Below are 18,393 nucleotides of genomic sequence, written 5' to 3'. Positions count from 1 at the left end.
TGTGAGAGCTGTGCCAAGCTGTGCACTCCCCATCTGTGAGAGCTGTGCCAAGCTGTGCACTCCCCATCTGGGAGAGGTGTGCCAAGCTGTGCGCTCCCCATCTGGGAGAGGTGTGCCAAGCTGTGCGCTCCCCATCTGTGAGAGCTGTGCCAAGCTGTGCACTCCCCATCTGTGAGAGCTGTGCCAAGCTGTGCACTCCCCATCTGTGAGAGCTGTGCCAAGCTGTGCGCTCCCCATCTGGGAGAGGTGTTTGGTGTGTCGGCATGCCAAGCAGTGTGCCCCCATCTGGGAGTGGTGTGCCAAGCAGTGTGCTCCCATCTGGGAGAAGTGTGCTGGTGTGCCAAGCAGTGAGCCCCCCCATCTGGGAGAGGTGTGTGGTGTGTTGGCGTGCCAAGCAGTGTGCTCCCATCTGGGAGAGGTGTGTGGTGTGCCAAGCTGGGTGCTCCTAATCTGTGAGAGGTGTGTGGTGTGTTGGCGTTCCAAGCTGTGTGCTCCCAATCTGTGAGAGGTGTGTGGTGTGTTGGCGTTCCAAGCTGTGTGCTCCCAATCTGGGTGAGGTGTGTGGGTGTGTTGGCATGCCAAGCTGTGTGCTCCCAATCTGTGAGAGGTGTGTGGTGTGTTGGCGTTCCAAGCTGTGTGCTCCCAATCTGGGTGAGGTGTATGGGTATGTTGGCGTGCTAAAGTGTGCTCCCAATCTGGGTAAGGTGTGTAATGTGTTGGCGTGCCAAGCAGTGTGCTCTGTACTTTGATTGCCTCCTACTTGGAGTTTCTGAGCGGAGAATGCACCTGTGCTCTGGGAAATGTAAGCAACCAAAAAGACATCGAACATCATTTCCAAGCACCCACAAACAGACCTGTTCCTGTTGGTTGACAAAGTATATTAATCGAGAAAGGTCTCCAGAGATCCACAGCACTGGCTATGCCAAAGCATGGCAAACACTTTTACACTTCTGAGAAAACTAAAGTGACTTAGCATGCACTGCATTTACCATAAAACACCTGGAGGGAAGGTGTTCTGCGGTGCCAGGAAGTGTGCTACAGTACCCCTCTTTCCCAAAAGGGCTGCTGCGTCCCTGTTCTAAATGAGAGCCCACAGAAGTGCCAAACAAAAAGTGATGGATGAAATGACGGCATTTGTCATGAATAAATCTAAACCCTCCAGCACATTCCACAGTCCTGGGACTCTTTGTACCATTACAGACTGGAACCAACCAAACCCATTTTGGCCCACCCAAGCTGTAAGCGGTCCCCTCAAAATAGAAACAGGAGCAACCTCCAGTGGGTTGGAGCTGTTCGGCCTCAAATAAGCAACAGCCTCAGTGTATACGACCCAATGGCCAGGAACAGGGCACTCACTCCCTGGGGAAACCAAAAGGTGAACCAATCTAACCACTGGGGTGTGGACTGGAGTTAACCATCGACCAGGAGTACAATGAGCAAGACCCAGGGAAACGTAATCTGTGCCCAAGTTGTGACAAAATAAGGCATGAAGGAGCTACCCTGCCTTGGTAGGTTTAATATTTATGCTCCGAATATATATTTTGTTAAAACCCAATTTAAAGCTATTAAATACATAACAGACAAATTGTTTTACAAGGCCAAGACAGAGCGAAACAGATTATGAATGCTTACAGAAACCAACACAGTTTAAAGAAATGAAACTAAACCTCACTACAGCCGGCACCCATTTCCTGTGCGTGCGTAAACATCTTTTAAAAAGATGTCACCACGGCGTATTATGTAAGGGCAGCTCCTCGCCAATTGGATTGCTTGTATGGTAGACAAACGCGTGCTGGTTAACAAGGCGGCCTGCAAAGTAGCGTACAATACAGCAGCACTCAAAACAAACAAATGCAAACAGTTGCCCTACCGTTGGCGTGGCATGTTAGTACATGAAACAAGGCTGCAGGAGGGAGCGACCCTGATGCAGCCGGACAGGCAGGTTTGCACACACCGGTAACTTGCACACAGGTGGAAGAGTCCGGCTAACGCTCTCACCTGCTGCGCGCGCCTCTCACGCTGCTGACGAACTCTCTCACGCGCTCGGGCTCGAGCCGTCCCCAGGCGTCACGAGGACGTTCCCTCTCACATACCCAGGCCCGAGCCCGCCAGGGGCTTCCCGCGTCCGCAGACGGCTCTATCTGGCCATCCACACCGACGTGCGGGGAACCAGGAAGCCAGCAGCGGCGGCGGCAGGGGGCGAGGCCTAGAACTGGTTAATATTTCAGCATCTCGCATTGTCTCGGCTCACAGGGCTCCTTGGAAACCGGGGCAGCGGGCCGGAGACTGGTCCGCAGCCCGCTCGCTAGAGCGAGCAACACACGCACAGGAGAGGCACCGAACACACACGCAGTACAACTGCCACATAGAGCGAGCAACACACCTCCACAGGATGGATTTTTTTTATCGTTACCTTCCAATGTCGGACTGAACTATACTATAGGGCTACCGGGCAGTGCAGAAGGGCTGGTATGACAGGTCGGTGTAGGCGTATTTTTTTGGCTGTCTTGGCCTGTTTATGGTCTGACTGACTTGTTTTTGTAGTCGATTTCCCAGATATTACTATAAACATTGCCAGCAGCAAATTCAAATGCATGCAGTCCTCCACATGTTACAAACAACCAATACAGTGTGTGTTAACTCCAAAACTTCCCTGATTTGCAAATGTGGGCCACTTTTTTAGCTAACTAACTTGCTAATAGGGGCTACTTTTATTTTACCACCAGGGCCCCATTTGTGTCCCAGTTCCACCCTGTTGCTTCCTCGTTCTTACCCATAACTCCATGCAGTTTGTTGGCCAAAAGGAGGGTCTTTGGCTAAGTGTGCCGCATGAGTAAGACCTGCTATGGCCAAACCGTGTTATAATATTTGCTACATATGTCTTGCTGAGAAGGTAGGCATGCATATGACTTGAAAAAGATCCACCATGATGTCCCCCCTTCACTCCCGCCAATAAATCTCACACCCAGTGCCGGCTTGTGACATTCGAAAGTGGTAGGGCATAAAACCATGGCCATACCGACAGTGCTGTGCCACTCACAATTGCCTAATCATGTAAGACTATGGATGTAGTAGGCAACCTGGGTTATATACGTGACCGCACTGTGTGATCATGGACGAATCCTCCAATCTCCCCGAGCATTAAATGTCAACACAGGGAGTGCAGAGAACCGTGCTAAACGCATGGTTAGGCGCTTTATAAATAGTACATTTAAGCAAAAACGCACTTGACCGCATTGTTTGTGCCTAGATGAATCACCTAATCTGCCTGAAGATCAGTTCTCAACTATCAAAAAAGGGGGTGCTGAGAAGCGGGCAAGTGAGGCGCTATATAAATAAGTGGACCACTTGCGCAAAGTAGCTCACTCTCTGAAAGTTCCTAGAGAGACCCGGTTCGCTGATCTGTGCGCCTCCCAGGCGTGGGTACCAATCTCTATGCACCCCGCCCCCTCCCTCTACGAATAACTCTTTTGACAGACAGAACTACTACATTCGCCAACAAACGTAAACTTTGCAGCAAACTTCAGTGAAGATAGGTTTGTGAAATATCCCCTTACCGAAATCCCAGCAGCGGAAAGGACTTGCTCCTCCTCCCAGAAACCTCTGGACGCAGGGTGCGGTGAATGATGGTGGTCACGTCTTCCCCAGATCGAAGCGCCTCGATGGTCCGTGCAGGCCGTCTGGATCTGCCAAGCCCATATGTGCTGCTCCAACTAAACATACGGCGAAAGGAAGAGGGAGGGCCGGCTCGATCCAGCAGGCACTGGGAACGGCAGGGGCACGCCCCAGCAGCAGCACAGCCCGCTGCTCCTTTCTTCACTGCGCGCAGGCTCAATCAGTGCCAGCCGAGCCAGACCTCTTCTCCCAGCCACCAGCCTCCCTCAGCGAATGGCAGTCCAGGGCCCAATCCCTCGTTGGCGGACTGCAAGAGGACAACCTCTCTCAGCCAATACAGACCATGCTCCAGCAGCGCCAGGATTGGCTTAGCAGGGATACTTGCCGCACATTAGGAGCCCGATGGCTGCGGCATTGATCAACCCTCGCTCTCCTAATGCGCAGCCGCCAGCCACAGCAAATACTAGTGCGCATGACTGGGCTATTCGGAAAAATTCTACGACCCAAACCCAACATACGCACTGCTGCCTGCTGTGCACTCCGTGCCACCCCCTGGCCTAATGAGTCACTGTCTGACAATTACATGTCATACTCAGTCAGCATGACGCCGGGAGTCAACCTGCTGGCTGTCCCGCCCACCCCCTTCAGACAGACCAGCTGAGTGATCTGAGCCTCACCCTGTCCGCTAAATGCCTCGGGGGTCCGCAGGCGCGGCCTGTGTGTCAACGCCCCAGCGCCCTAATGGATGCACCGCCACTTCTCACACCTTCTAAGATTCAAATCCGGTTTCTATTTGTTACTACGTAGGTGCGCTCAGACCTATGAACTTCAAATTTTCTGTGACACAGTGAACCTGAATCTTCTCTGGTGGGGGGCAAACTCTGCCACAGAATGGATATGCATCAGGCATAATTTGTTGTCACAGTGTGATCAAAGAACTTAAAACTTCAACTAGTAGCTTGTTGTGAGCATATAAGAGTCAACCCCACCTCCCAGAAAGAAAGGCCTTTTAAGGTTGGCGAGCCCCCAGAAAGCATGGTCATCATCCTCACTGCCAACCTTTTAGAGCCTTATAATGTTCCTGCTCATTAAAATGTAGAATGCAAAAACAAAGAATACTGCTTTCGCTGGTACCACCTCCTGGGGAAACCCACGTATTCCCATCAACTGTCTGAGGGGCAAAGATGGTTCAGAAAATGAAATGTATAAAAAGTAAAGAGTTGACCAGCTTTTAACGTGAGCCTAATCTCCATTACCCATCTATCTTCACCTCTCCCATTCAATCCCCATTACCTAAATTACACTGCTCTGCACCATTTTGATTTACAGGACTCCAATGTCCCTTTGTTTTTATTTTGTGTAAAGGGGGTGTAGAATAAAGATTACCAGCACACAATTTTGGGTTCCTTTGGTGGTTTAGTTGTTCACTACCTCTAATCTATCGAAGTACCCCCACCCCTCTGCCCAGCAGCTTGGAGTCTGCAACTGCTCAAGTTGTGTGACCACTAAAGAGGCCTGTGTGCCTTTCTTCCCCAGAGGAAATATCCAAGAGGCAGAGCCGCTGCCCGCAAGCTTGTGCCCACGGGCTGAGACACTAACTATGCGACTGAAGAGGACCGTCAATCTCTGCACCTAACAACATCTCAGTGAGCAGGTAACACAAGGCTTGAAGTGAGATACTGTCTTGGACTTCGAAAGATAATCCTGCGTTTTAGGGATGTGGATTGCTAGGTTAAACTCTTTTTTGCTCAAGATACATAACAAACTGACCTACAGGTTACAGAGCAGAATCACTGCTCACCCAAGCCTAATGGCCATCTTCCTCCCATGCCTCATTCTTTCCTAGGATCTTTGCACTGTTACTAGAGCCCTGTAGTGGTGGTGGAGAACTATAGAGCCGGGATAGGACCCCAAAGTTGGGCCTTGTAAACCCTGTCGCTGAAATCCCATTACTGTGTAGTATTTTATTTAGCGGTTTTAAAGTACTAAGACAAGGAGTGGGCCGGACGGTGAATTATTGCATCTGTTGTGTTCGTTGTCTTCAACCCCCACTCTACCTACCAGAGAAGCCTTTGAATGCGCACCTTTACTACCGAAAGAGTCATAGTGGTAGACAGAAGTCAGTTGCCTGTCGTTACAAGGAAGTTGAGCAGGTCCCCTGACACTTTATGCCTATTGTCCTATAAATAGAATGCTTAACTGGCCCACAAACTCGCTGGAAAGATGGTTCATTGCAGCTCCCACAAGAACTTTCTCAGAGACCCTGTAGTACGTGCAAACATTTGCCAGTGCATTCACAAATACCTAACCACTAACAAAACTGATGACATGCGCACAGCTCTGGGATGTACTGTAAGCAGTGTTACGGAGCTAGTTTATTGTGGAAGTAGCATGCCATAAGCAAATGAAGGAATCGCTTCTGAAGCGAACTGGTTGGGGCATCTAGTCGATGGTGAAAAGTAACACAGCCCCAGAATCTAAAAATGTCTGGAGAGGAATAATCGCACTTCGATCCAAGATGAGGACAACTGAAATTGGCAGGGCAAACTATATTCTACCCTAATTGGTCAGCCTTTTTTTTGTCGTTGAAGGAGGCAGCTGGTTAACTTACTCCGAGTCACGCATATAAAGAACTTTTTGATTTTTTTAATGAAATTAGTGGTGTAGTACAGGTGGGTCAATAAATTGCGTAGGAAGACAACAGATTTTGATTCAGTTACAGTGATTTGTATAGAAAGGAAAACTACTGACAATGTAGAAGGGCAGGCCTTTCTTTGATCGGGAACTCTCCCACGGGTAAGCATAGAGGCCAAAATAGCTTCGACATCCTCATTACGGAAGAAATCTTGAGTGATTAAAGGGCTCAAAAAGTTCAAGGCTCCAAACCCTTTGTGGATTTGTGGCCTGATGTAGTTTTTGTGCCATGGCAATTGCAGATCTTACTGAACAGTTCAATGAAATAGTCAGGATAGGGACAGCTACCTCGCTGTTACACTCATTGTTAAGCCATGAAAGCTCAATACAATATGGTTGCAAAACTGTTGACATCAATATATTAGCGGGAAGGTTGTGCTTCAATCCCTGGTGCACCAGGACTATGCAGATTCCATAGCAAGGGAACAACATTACAAAAGCATGGCATCTAATGCACATTAAGAGTGGGGGAGCAACAGTGTTCCTGTCCCTCAACACCAAGCAGGTCTTTGACCCCGGAGACTGGGACTTCTTGAGTGACAACTTGACTGGAATGGCCTTTAGAGACATTTTTCTTGTCTGGGCTCTAGCAGGTTATCAGTACACCAAGACCAGGATTAGACTTAACAGCAATTGTTCTGAGTGGATGAATATCAGCAGGGGAACCAGACCGGGAGGCCCCATTTCACCGCTCCCATTTGCCCTTGCTAATACTCTTGGACATCTCAGATAACAGGGCTTACAGCTGTATTATGGCCATTAAGTTGGGAGGTAACACGTTTTAACCTACAATGTTTGCCAACATCATCCTTCTAACAATCAGTGACCCAAAGACATCCCTTGTGACAATCATGTCTGAGCAACGAGTCTATCAGAAGGCCTCCGGCTTTGAGGTCAACTTGAACAAATCTATTGGCCTTCAAATTATGCAGAGACTTGGGCATTCAATTCCATAACTTAAAACTACGCATTTTTGATGGTTCAGGGACCCATTTACCTACTTAAAGTTTATTCTAATGCCTACAGTGACGGGTATGAGATACATCAATAAAAAAATCCTTAAAACCATAGTCAAGAAAAAGTGGTCAGACTGAAAAAATTGCCAAAGATCACGGATACGTCACACAGCAGCAATTAAAATATCCATTCTCCAAGATTCTATACATCATTCTTGCGACTGCCAGTGGGATTTAGGAGGCATATGCACGCAACTACAAGGGCATTGTAGCAGCTTTATTTGGCAGGGTAAAAGAGAAAGACTAAGTTAGGGTTAACATACCCTACGCCCATGGGATGGTTAGAAAGATGTACTATACCTGATGAGATGCCATTAAGCAGCACTTCGGTTTAACCTCTAAAAATACATCAACAGGGTATGGTGCACGACTGACCATACACAAGTGCAAGGCCACTCTCTGAGGTGCTGCAGCCTGATGAAAAAGCAGAAGCTTTATATTTCCTCTATATTGAGGGCAAACCTGAGACAGTGGTACTGGTTGTATAGGCGCTGTGCCCTCATTTTGTTGCCCTACCCCTTTACCCCACAGATAGAGTGCAATACTGACTTTAGCCCATGGGCAGGCAGGCTTTTGCAAAGTGTTGAGAAGGAGGCTGGAATACTTCAAGGGATTTTTTTTCAGAATAGACAGGTTAGGTATTTTAAACAAGTGAAGCAATACTTTGGCATAAATGAGATGGGGAGTTATTAGTATTTGAAACCGTGCCATTGGGTCCAGAATCAGCCAATTACAATTAGTGCAAAAGGAATCTTGCTTTTCACAAAAAATGACCGAGAAGTCCAACTAGTGGCAGTCAGTCTCTCCTGTTTCCCTGCTATTCTTACCATGCAAATGGTATGGAAGAAACTCCCGTTCCAGCTAAGAAAACTGGGGGATACATCCAGACAATGGGAAATTGAAGAACATAATTGAAAGGGCCAAACAACTTTGCAACATGTGCTGGTGGGAAGGAGACAATAAATCCTGTACAGATGGTACCACCACCGAGACGCTTCCATATTTTTGACTGACCGCAACGGACACTGCAACGTAGGAAGCTGGCTCTGTATATACTATACCAAAGAAAGGTATAGTGTGCACAGAGTCCAGTGGAAACCCAAAGGTAGGCAGAGGTAAAAGTAGATAATACCTTACTCTCTATTTGTGGTAGTGTGGGCGAGCAGTAAGGCTTCATAGGGTAATGTTAAGCATTTATTGCACATACTTGGGCAATAAATTATGTCACACACTCAAAGACTGAACTCAGACCAATTTTGTTTGCATAAAATATTTGTAGTTATTTTATTTCTAGAACCAAGCCAGGCCTGGTGCAGGTAAGTGAAAAAATACTTTGTAGGTATATTGCAATTGAAATACAAGTGAAATGCGGTTGGATGCAATTGGTTTGTTTACAGGTAAGTCAGCAGTTAAAATTACTTTACAGTTACTTTTGAGATTACTTTGTACATTACTTTTCAGATTACTTTTTAAGTTACTTTCTCTACTCATTGTGATATGCCTAGATATCACACTGGGACATTTCCTAGAGAAAAGGTAAGTAATTTAGTTTTTGTACATTTGAAGTTTTTAAAGGTTTCATACAAGCCAACTCCACACTTAAAATAATTTTCTAAGAGAAGCAGTAAAAGCAATCCTATGGGAGGAAATGAAGTTGGTTTACAGGTAAATCCTTGGTTGTGGGAGTTGGGTTTCTGGGGATTCGAACCAGGGTTCCCCCAGGGTCAAAGATGCACTCTCAAAACACCCTCTGCGGCACTAGGGCGGCTGGGTGCAGAGTGCTGAGGCCCAGTGTTATTCAATGGGGGATAGGGGACCTCCAGTTGGTGGCTGCTCACGAGCAGGCCACAAAGTTGTGGGAGCAAAGCTCCTACACTTAAGAACAGGGCAAAGGGGGATCAGAGTTTGCACGCAAGGTGCACCCACAGCGGCACAGGGGTGGCCGGGTGCTGTTTTGGCATCAGGTGCCCTGTTTTCAATGGGGATTGTCGTTTTTTTATTTTGGGCTGCAGGCTCGGTCCAGGGAGACTTCAAGGAGGAACCACCAGGTGGTTTGGTAAGTTGGAGGGCTCTGCAACGTAGGTGTACCTTGGGTTCTCTTCTGTTTTTGTTAAGTTATATTAATTTATAAAGTGCGCGGCTACTCGGCAGAGTGTCCCGGCGCTAGGCATGGGGGACTCGAACAGGCAGGTTTTTTTTTGTTGTAAATCTGTTTTTATTGACTTTTAGAATACATGTACAGAAGGGCAACATACACTTAGTACTTTCAGTGCAATGGGTCACACATCAACTGTAGAAAATTACTACTGGTGCATGGGTTCGAACATTTCAAGTTTTCGTGGGGTGCCTAGTGCACCCGAACACATGAAAATCCAGTGTTTATTGCAGTCCATGAATAATAAAGATTACAGTGTCGTGGTATCATGATCTCATCAATCCAGTGTGTAAGTCTTTCAGAGGGATCAATATGGACTTCCGAACAGATAACGTGTGATGAAACAGTTTAAAACCAACAATCGCAACATAGACCAGTGCCAATGCAGTTATCTACCCTCCCCCTTCCACCACCCCTCCACCCCCCCTCCCATCTCGTTACATCATGTCAGTTTGACTTCCACTCTCCCATGACAGCCTCTTTGTTGAACGCCCGTAGTGTCTGTTTGGGTATGCAGGTGTACATGGAACACCGCGGTCGCACACGGACACGGTCCTCATCTCCTACTCTGCGCCTTTGTCCCTCCCCTCAGGCTGTCCCCCTGCACATACCTCCGCAGTTTGCTGGACTGCTTGGAGCAGTCCCTCCCATTGAGTAGCTATGGTCTCCTTCCTAAGTCCTAGGGTCTCTCAAACAGGCAGGTTTTGAGCTTACTTTTGAACATATCAAGGCTATGTACCAGTCAAAGATCTAATGAGAGTCTATTCCAGAAAAGAGGTCTTAGATAGGAAAAGGATCTCACACCCATTCGGAGGTGACCAAAGTGGGGCACCATTGCCAGAAACGCCGAGGAAGAGCGGAGGGTGCGAGCGAGAGTGTACAATCCGATTCTCTTCTTGAGATATGATGCCCCCGCCCCATGCAAGGCCTTATGCATGAGGACCATGGCCTTAAAAGCCACCCTCTTCTTCACCGGTAGCCAGTGCAGGACCCTTAGGTGAGAGGTCATGTGGGACCTGGGAGGAAGTCTGAGCAGCAGTCTTGCTGCAGAGCTTGAACCACCTGTAGTTTATTGAGGAGATAATCCAGGAGGCAGAGGTAGAATGCATTCCTACCTCTCCAGGGCGCAGGGCGGTTGGATGCAGGGGTGTCTTGAGGTCTGATTTCACCTTACCTGGAAAATCGGAGGGGGGTCTCCATGCAGAGGCTGCAGGCAATGTCGGGGAGTCCTAGAGGGGTCAACCCAAGGTTGACTCAGACTCTGGAGGACCTCGCTGGGACCTGTGGGCCACCAGAATTCGACCCATAGGCGTTGGGTGCAATGGTGGTTCCAGGCGTCCGGTTTCTTTGTCCTGAGCAAGCTCAGAGTCTGTCTTGGGAGTTTCTTTTGAACAGAGCTGCTGTTCACAGGAGATCTGGTCTTTTAGACAGTCAGTCTTCCGAGGGTTCTGGAGGTCGCAGGCTGCAGGACAAGGCAACTTTTGGCGCAGGATCTCTGGAAACTGCAGCCGGGCCAGTAGGGCTGGTGCCAAGTCAGTTCTCTGCCATCCCCTCTGCTGGGCATCTTCTTTCATCCTTCTTCTTCGTAGGTTGCAGGAATCTGTCTTCTTGGTTCAGGACTGCCCCTAAATACTGTACTTAGGGGGCATTTTAGGGGTCTCTAGGTCAGTAGCAAATGGGCTACTGACCTTAGGGTGATTACACCCTTGGTGTTCTCACCCCACGTTGGGGTGGGCACAATCCCTAATCCTGATTGGCACTGAAGTTTTGGGCTTCACCTTCCCTCCCCCACCTGGGGGGTGGGGTTGGCAGAGGTAAGCACACCTCTGGGCTGGCAAATTTTTTCTGCCTGTCTTCCCACTGAAAAGGAGGGGAGACCGGAAGGGGGCCTGCTCCTTATAAAAGGAGCGGCTGGGGGGGGGGGGGGGGGGGGGGGGGGGTCGCGTTGCAAAGGCGGCAAGGTCTTTGAAGCTCCCCTGCCACAGATGGCTCTTCGTGGCCTGGGGGAGGTGTGAATGTCTCCACCCAGGAAAGGCTTTGTTTCTGGGCTCAGGGAGTGAAAGCTCCCACCCCAGGGGTCAGGAAACATGTGTTGTGGTGGGAGGCTGGTGTTTACCAGTCTGGGAACCCACTGGAGGCTGGTTGTTTTTCAGGGGGCATCTCTAAGATGCCCTCTGAGTGCATTATATAACAAATCCCACACTGGCATCAGTGCAGGTTTATTATGCTGAGAAGTTTGATACCAAGCTTCCCAGAATTCAAAAACGCCATTATGGAGCTGTGGAGTTTGTAATGCCAAGCTCCCAAACGATTTACTCTTTATTGCTTTACTGCACTTACATTGTCTAAGAATGTACTTAAACACTGTAGGGGTACTGGGCTCATGCACCTGTACCCTCACCAGTGGCATAGTGCATCCAGCTAGAGGGGTGGCTGACCTATGCCGTAGGCAGTGGGTTGTAGGCATGGCACACAGGATGTGTTGAACAAGTACGAAAGGACCTCATGTGATCCCTGTCAAGCTGCACAACCAAGTCCATGACTTAATGAATCAAATAAATCGAATTTATGTTTAACCTTCACTTTTTTCACTATTTACTCTGTTTACTTTTCACCTTTTCTCCTTTGTTTAAATCGATTTGTTTTACTCATTTCTTGATTGAGGCAAAGTTTTTCATAAAAGCACAGGAGCAAAGCCGTTTCCACATATCATGTCTTTATTTAAAAGTCACCCAATGCATTTCGGGATTTTTCCCTTCATCAGGAGTATCTAAAATAAAAGAATAATGCACATCAGCTTTATTATTACACTCTTACATTTTGCAAACAAACTACGTGCATCTGTTTAATTCATTGGAACTATACGGAGCTGCATGCAAGACCACTCACATTAGTGCATAAACTACTGTTCTGTTCTTCTCCTTTAAACATTCCTCAATGTTAACCCTCCCTGTTACTCAAATTAAGTGGGAGCTCGCACAGCTGATTTTACTCTGATGTAGAGTGTTATAATGAGTTGTAGTGTGCAACTGGATTAAGACACTGTCTGGCCAAGCAGTGTGAGCATTAAAGACAAAATCCGAAGGTTCCCCCGTCTGGGGGGAGAACAACCCAGTGCACAACAAGATGGACCGAAGTCTTATTCCATAAGCAAAGTAAATCACAAGTCTATGTTAACCATTTCAGGGTTTAATCATAACGTAGTTGAACATTCTCTTGTATTCAAATCCAAGATTGGTAAAGAAACCAAAAACGTGTCACAGCGTTATTTTAACTGAGCCATTGTAATCCTCAAAACATCCCGATGCATTTCGGGCGGGAGCCCTTTGTCAAGGGATTACTCTACAGAGAAAATAAAAATGACCAGAATCAATCTGATGTCCATAACACAATATTCAGAAATCCATACTGAGTTAAACATTTCCAAAAGTTAAGTGGGAACCTTCGGATTTTAACCCTCCCTGTTACACATCCCAACTATTAAGGCTCTCGTATCACAAGCCTAAACACCAATGTTTCTGTAATGCTGTTAAACCCCAATAAACCCCTAGAGCCAATAATGTTAAATCCTTGTACGATAACAATCACACCACGCTTACTGTGAAAAGTGTTCTGCGCTCATAATGACACGTATTTTCTCAATCTCCATCAGGTAAACGGAGAAAATAGTGAAAAAGGGGAAGGTTAAACATATACATTTGATTTATTTGATTGATTGATTGATTGATTGATTGATTGAGTCATGGACTTGGGTGTGCAGCTTGACAGGGTTCACATGAGGTCCCTTGGTACTCGTTCAGTACTCAGCGCATTAGGGCGAAAAGTGAAACAAGCGAGCACTCCTTTACAATTCTTAACAGTGGAGCATAGTTTACATGGAGTACATCAGTGTGCATTCTCACCACCCTTGTTGTTCGTTACACAGGGATGTGTGCCATGTCAACTCCTCACTTTTCTCAGCACGAAAACATGCAGCCTGCAATGCCAGTGTGGTGTGTTAGGGTACAGGACTTCTAAGGGTGGCACAATATGTGCTGCAGCCCTTAGAAGTTCTCCCTGGTCACAGTGCCCTTGGTACCCATGGTACCCTTTACAAGGGACTTACATGTGGCCAGGTAGGTGCCAATTGGGAGTAAAAGGCCCAGTATGGGGAAAGAACACAGGCTCTGGGTACCCGATTGGCAGGGACCCAGGGCACATCAAGTCAAAGTGCATCAGAAATGTGGCAAAAAGTGTGGGGTTACTGCAACAGAAAATCAGGTTCCTACACATTGGCAGGGATATGGTGGGTACTCTAACTCGTATACGGTGATCCCATCCACGCATGGTGTCCTTTTGGGAGTAGATACTTCAAATAGTCGGCTCAGAGCGGGCCCCCTTTCCAGAGGTAATATTGCTGGACTGCCCCTCAGAAGCAGAATATCCTCTCTACTCCAAACGGGGAAATTAGATATCCCATTTGGTGGTTGCAGCCATATAGGTCATCCTGACATTGCAGGATATGATGAGCATCCCTTCAGAAGAAGCCTGGTAGCAGAAGATTTGGGGACTTCTAGTGACAGAAAAATTGAGCAAGGTGTCTCTTGGGAAGGAGCATGGTGGTGCATATGACTTATCTGGTGAAACAGTTTAAGAAACTTTGATGCCCCAAAAGACTATGGGCACGGCACATTTAAGAAAAATCTGAACTATAGGTTACTGGTTCTGGAGAAGTGTCAGCTGGCTGACTTGTAAGCTTAAGATAGATAGATGGCCAGTTGTTTGTTTCGTTGCTAGAGAAAGAGTACTGTGGGCTTGTGGCAAGCAGAATGCTATTTGGGAGCTATTCTAGATTCAGTGGGTGGCTAGTAGAGGAGGAAGGGGTGACAATTTCTGTATGTGGTTAATTTGTGGTCGCAGATGGCATTTCTAAACATTGGAAAACAAATAAAAACATTTTTAAGCATAAAAATCAATCGAAAGGTTGTAGGTACAGCAGCTCAGACAGCCAGAGTTGCAAGGACTGCTGCATCTGTAAAACTAGACACAAGGGTTATGAGCTGGTATGAACTCCAGGGCTCCCGTCCTACAAAAAAACTATAATACAAAGAACCAAACTTCTGAAAAATGTCACTGCTTGGGGTGGGGTGGATATTACAGTCACTCCATAAAGCTACGGTTCCCAAAGCACACACCACAGGAACCTCATGGTTTCTTGGAGTTAGCATCCTGCTGCAATATCAGAATAATGGGGAATGCCTTAAGACAGGATCAGAGTTTCCGGTGGTCCCCCCAGCAAAGAAAGCTAAAGCTCTACATGGTTGCGGGGGTATCGGGGGGGGGGGGAGGGGGCAGCCTTTTATAAAAGGCCAAAGCTCCTGAGGCATGAAGGGGGCGGGGAGGACATCAAAGGACCAAAGTTCTATGGGAGGCCAAATCTCCAAATGCATATCTCAGAGGGTGGGGTGGGTTGCATGGCACCGATCCAGAATCCCACTACAAGTCAGGGCTAGACTAGCACTGCAAGACACCAAAGTTCAGGTTAGCATTTAAAAAGGCATTTGCTCTATGGCAAGAGTCTCCGAGGTCAACTATACAGACGTCCCACAACTTTGGGGAGGGTGCCGTGATCAGAAAGTCTGCGCTTCACAAGATTCAAGCTCTCTGGAAGCCTTGCGAGGAGATGGGCTCCAGAACTTTGCCTCACGGAGGGCCATGGCTCTAAGGATTAGCCCAACAGTGTGTTACGGCTCCGTGGGGAGGAGGGGGTGTAAGGTTTAGGCTGTACTCCACTAAGGATCAGGCCTCCATGGGGGTTGAAATAAGGTACCAGCCTGATGGTAGATAAGGACTCCTGGGAGGTGGAGAATATGCCCAGAGAGGACGAGGATGCCAGGTGGTTAACTCTGGAAAGGTCACGTCTCAGAGGGTGGTGTCAGCCACACAGAGGGCCAGATCTCCCTGGGGAGAGGGAGCACGGGGTAAGCAGGTCAGCCTCATAGAGGGTGCAAGCCTAAATGTAATGTCAGCTCAATAAAAGGCTGGAGGTGGGGGGGTAAATGTAAATGTATTTATATAGCGCAAATCGCCCACATCGCAGGCATCTATGCGCTTGCTTAGGGAACCCGTCCTGGTATTCCCCTGTGAGGGTCTGCTTTCTGCCTCTTTTATTTCCCCCGCGCCAGGATACTCCCCAGTAGCAGAGCGCGCTATAAAATGGTTTATAATAATAATAATAATAATAATAATAAAGATACCCCGGCTGGGTATCCACAAGGTGAAAGCCAGGCATCCCGCCGCGAGGGGCCGTTGTGGAGATTAAGCAAGCTATTGCCCAGAGTCGCAGAGTGTGAACCCGTGAGTCGAGTAGGCACCGGAGCGAGAATTATCGAGTCCGTGGAATTATTGAGCCCAACCCCCGTCGGGGCGGGGAATTGAACCCTGGTCCAGGGCCGATCTCAGCTTCCGGGTCTGCCGCCTCTAACCCCTGAGCCACACTTCTCCACTAGTATCAGCCTTACAGAAGGACAGACTTTTGGGGTGCGGAGGGGGTATGGCGGTCATCCCCACAGAGAGCCAGGTCTCCTAGTGGTCAGCCCCACAGAAAGCCATGGCTCTAGTGGGTCGGCTTTGGTTATGGTCGACATTGGGAGCATACTTCAGGTACCCACATCGAAAAAAACAGCAACAATTACTCATGGAATGCAACTGCTAATTAAAATCTAGCCAGACATTGAAGTTTGAGTCACACTTCTAGCCACGGACATGCCCAACAACCTGGAATGCCCCATTCAAGCAAGACGGGAAAAATGGGTGTGGGCTGGGAATCAACACTGCAAACATACTGAGTGACTGTTTGAGATATGTAACCCTGATCCAAAAATAGAGGAAGCTTTACGTCACATCTGTCTGGGAAACATGAACATCCTACCCAGCACTGAACCGAAACAGGAGCACGCACAAAGACTGATTGTAAAACAGGAATACTCATTCATTAGATATTTCTCACCACTCAATCGACAGAAGAGTCTCTCATGCATAACCCATCACTCCAAGATAGCCTCCCACCACTCAAAACTTCACTTGCACCTAAAGATTAAACAAAAACGAAGCACCTGGCACACTACTCATGAGTGATCCAAACGCCACCGCAGACATTTCATTGTAAGGCCTGGAGGCCCTTGGATGGTCTTCAGCGGTACTCAGTGACAGAGGAGGTGCTCCTTGAAAGGGTGAGCCTGCAGCTGCTTTCTGAACTGCAGCGGTGAACCGGTGGAGGAATGCCGTCACCGACCTTGGAACCACCCCACCATTTCAAGGGTATTGCCTACTAAGTGCATGACTTCTCAACAGTACTGGCACATGATTACCGCATGACAGGCGGGGGCCCTAGATGTTCGTAAGTCTGTTTCTTCCTTTGCGCCTCCTCCCGCATCCACACAAGAGCTCAGCGAGCAGGGAGAGGCGGCATTGGCCGGCCCTGGCTCTTACGTCCAGACAGTGCCTCGCTAGAACAGCCTGAACAGAGGTCTACTGCTCCTCGCAGTTAGGAGCCTCCTCTTTGCAAGTACAACGTGGCTGATCAGTCAGTAGAGCTCATTCCCTAGGGCAGGGGTCTCCAAACCGGTCCTGGAGGGCCGGATCCATGCCAGATTTTTTGGATATCCCCATTGAGATACATGTAGTAATTTTAAAAATCTGGCATGGATCCGGCCCTCCAGGACTGGTTTGGAGACCCCTGCCCTAGGTACTCAGTGGCCTATCACCATTACCGCACATTGGGGTGTACAAGAGGGAAGGGAAGGCCTGCTGGCCTGAACTAGATGCATTGAGTATCTGGACAGCACCAGCACTCTACTGACAGTCCTTCATACTGCCCGCGAACACCAAGTGAGAAGAAAGGAACGGACACTTTACATGGACCAGGGAGAGAAGAGAACCTGACTGTGGGGGGGGGGGAGAAGCGGTATCTGGTCTCAGTCAGCACCACATAGGGGTGGAAATGGATACGAGGCTGTCGGACCCCCCCAAAAAAAGAAAAAAAAAACGGGAGGATTGAAGATTGCGGAGAGTTAAAAAAAAATCGTGACTTTTATTACTGGAACATTAGGGAAAAGGGAGGGCAAAAGTTAAATCGCATGAGATCTTAGCCTTGCAGAAATTGGTGAACTCGATCAGGAATACGAAATATGCGATTCCTGGTCAGCAGAGATATGTTCTTGGAGTGTTCCCGTCTGCATTTGACAACAATGTTGCTGCAGCAGCACGCCAAAGCCCAGCTGCGCCAGGCAAGTTCGGGCGAAAGTAAAACGTACAAGGGTGCCCGTGCAGGGGCAAGCAAGCACGCGGGCTTCGGGACAGGCAAGGCAGGGAGGGGTGAGAGGACGCACGGGTTGAACGTCTCTCTTCACGTGAATCAGTGCACACTCACTGCCGTCACATCACCCTGTCTGGATCCCAGGTGTCTGGGTGAATGAATGGGACAGGCTTTCTGCATTCCGATCCTTGGAGTCTTAGGCCGATCACGAGAAGAGCAAACCTATCTGTGCCCAGGGCTGGACTTTGAGGGAGAAAGCCACTCTGTACAGTTTAAAAAATAAAAATAATTCCAAGACCCACACTGCAGGCAATGAGCACAGCAAGTGAACCTACCAACTCCAAGAAGCCAAAAAAGATTTTTTTTAAGTGCCGGTTCCCCAGAGTTTGGGAATGCGCCCACTCATGTTTTCCCAGTCTCTCATTGGACCAGCCCAAGGACGTAAAATAACTGGATTTAAAGATAAGAAAAAGTTTTCAGCAGTGACAAGTGACATGGATAAACATTACAACTCAGCAGGGTGCACAAGAGTGGGCTTCTGGATTGAGAAGAGCTTGCACCAGAATGTCTCCCTCAGTAGAAGGTCTGGGCAGCAGTGTCCAGGGCAGGCTCGCTGT

The 18,393-nt window shown here is 48.2% G+C and overlaps 1 protein-coding gene across 5 annotated transcripts in view; it reads right to left on the bottom strand.

Annotated features, from left to right (window-relative positions):
• Positions 1–18,393, bottom strand: part of KIFC3 (kinesin family member C3) — a 422,885-nt gene that overhangs the window by 348,036 nt on the left and 56,456 nt on the right. The window contains exon 1 of one of the 5 annotated variants that reach the window (XM_086945000.1): positions 1,999–2,218. The exons of 3 other annotated variants lie outside the window; for them this stretch is intronic. The gene's annotated coding sequence lies outside the window, so the exon portion shown is untranslated. Of the gene's footprint in view, positions 1–1,998; positions 2,219–18,393 lie in introns of those variants that run through there. One more of the 5 variants, XM_086945001.1, reaches the window with a different exon arrangement.

The sequence above is a fragment of the Lissotriton vulgaris genome, chromosome 12 (genome assembly GCF_964263255.1).
Source record: "Lissotriton vulgaris chromosome 12, aLisVul1.2, whole genome shotgun sequence".
NCBI lineage: Eukaryota > Metazoa > Chordata > Amphibia > Caudata > Salamandridae > Lissotriton > Lissotriton vulgaris.
The sequence above is the reverse complement of the archived record's forward strand: the minus strand, read 5'-3'. Positions and strand labels throughout refer to the sequence as shown.